We start from the raw sequence: 2329 nt of genomic DNA on the forward strand, positions 1-2329 counted from the left end.
CTCCACTGGGGTAGGGAAGGAAATGGGGAGGAGGAAGCCTGGGCCCCAGGCTCCTCACTCCCTCCTCTATCTGTAGGAGCTGGGTACCGCAGGCTGCCAAGCCTGCTAGGCGGAACTCAGCCTAGGAATCATCTTGCGAGGGCTGGGCCTGGCAGGGGCGGGGCCTGCAGGGCCGGGGCTCCGGCCTCCCTGTGTGGTCTCCATCCTCCTCTAAGCTGCTTTGGCTCCGGGCTTGCCAGGGAGGGGGAGGGTCTGCCGGAAAGGGAGCGCAGGTCTCCCAGCTGCACCCCTGCAGTCGAGGGTCTCTGACTTGGGGCTTGGAGCTTGATCTGTGAAACCTGGAGAGAACCCCTTCCGTGTGGGCCCGGGGGTGGGGGGGTAGGCAAAGCGTGGCAAGTTCGCTCCCGCCTCCACTTTTTCCGCGGGAGCCTTCTGCTCCTGGGAGGGCGTCTTTCCAGCAGCTGCCTGGGGCCCGGGCCAGGGTTGAGCTCCCAGCTCGTAAAGGAACGGAAAGAAAAAATAAAATCATCATCATGAATATAAAATTTAAAGTAAAGGCCTTTTATTCTGTGAAAGAAAAGTAAAATAGAGCGTGCTTTGCGCTTTCTTGGTAACATGCCTTTCTTGCGTAGGGCCAGAAACAGGCATTTATTCTTTTCTGTTTGTGACAACTCACAAGTCTTGAATTAGGGGTGAGGTAGTACACCCTCGACGTACAGAGGCAGTGAGGAGCTCACCTGGCTGGAAATAAGAGACCAGGAATGGTGGTCCTCAGAATCAGGGTTCAAATGCACATTTCTCCAGGGTCACCATTGGTCCTTTGTTTTCAGTCTTCTAGGTCAGGACCAAAGGCCTGGAATCCTAAGAGCCAAGCTTTAAAATTCAAGTAGCAAGCCCAGCAGGGCCATGGGGCTTATGATACAGCTGAGGTAGGAAGATCATGAATTCCAGGCCAGCCTAGGCTGCATCCTGGAATCCTGTCACAAATAAAGCAAAGGAGAAAAACAAAACTTACCCAGGAACTGTTTAGAAACGTCAAAGACAGCAACGTGTTTCTAGCTAGATTCTAGTTTGTGGTATCTCTGGCTCCCAGGGTCTAGCTTGCTTTCTCTTTGGCTGGATGCTCAGAGAGAAAGGTTCCTATTTTTAGAAGGTTTCTCATGGTAATTTCGTGTTCCAGTTGAATTTTTCTGTATTTCTATCAATCCCTGTCCCAACAGGAGAGCTTAGCACCAGTATCAAGTCTAGGCCCTGAAGGTGAATGACTAGCAGGAGGTTCACAGAGACAAGAAACTAATCTGGGGGCAGGGGCAGAGCACAAAGCTAGAGGTTGGTGAAAACTTGGCTGGGTGACATGGCAAAAAAAAAAAAAAATTGCAATCCAAGCCTTGTATCCAGAAGAGCAAATTGTGCAGAAATTTCAAGTCCCCCTGAATTCTTTCTCTTGCTGTGGTCACAAATTGTCATGGATTTCATAGAGTAAAACAACATGAATTTGTTGTTACCATTCTGAAAATCAGAAATTCAAAAGGGGTCTCAAGGTAGACAAGGTATGACGAGGGCAGCGTTTGTTTGGGAGCACAGGAGAGAACTGTTTTTCAGCTTCCACTTGTATGCCTTCCTTGCTGGTGGACCTTCCTCCACCTTCACCCCAACTGCTTTTCCCCTGACTCTCCCACGGTCTTCTTGTACCCTTCTGATGATTATCAGGCCCACCTGGATTATCCAGATGATCTTCCCCATTTAAGATCCTTCATTCAGTCACCTCTCCGGAGTCCCCTTAACCTCACGAAGTTAGATACACTCTGCTGCAGGGATTAGGACAAGGATGTTGGGATGGACTCTATTTGGCTTGTCACATTCTCTTTTCCAGTCTCACATGTGACTTCAGGTGAGGGAATCTGGGAATGAGCACATGTTGAATGCTGGCAAGTTTGAAAGAGGTATTCTCCAGCTCTCCCCATGCCTCTTGTGTCAGGCCTGGGGCTTGAACTCAGGGCCTGGGCATTGTCTCTGTGTTTCTTTTGCTCACCACTTGACCCACAATGCCACTTCCAGCCTTTTCTGTTTATGTGGTCCTGAGGAATCAAACCCAGGGTTTCATGCATGCTCAGCAAGCACACTACCACTAAGCCACATTCCCAGCACTAATTATCAATTTTTTGTATGTGTTTACTGTATGTCAGGCACATGTTTATTATGAAGGTAAATATTCAAGCCTTGTTATTTTTGTGACTTGTCATCCTGAAGGCCAAATGAGCTAATAAAGGTAAGGCTGAGTTTCTAAAGGAGGAATAGACCAGGGAGAGCAGTGCACCTGTAATCTCAT

This window comes from Megascapheus bottae, chromosome 5, assembly GCF_031878675.1.
Source record: "Megascapheus bottae isolate mThoBot1 chromosome 5, mThoBot2.hap1, whole genome shotgun sequence".
Classification (NCBI taxonomy): Eukaryota; Metazoa; Chordata; class Mammalia; order Rodentia; family Geomyidae; genus Megascapheus; species Megascapheus bottae.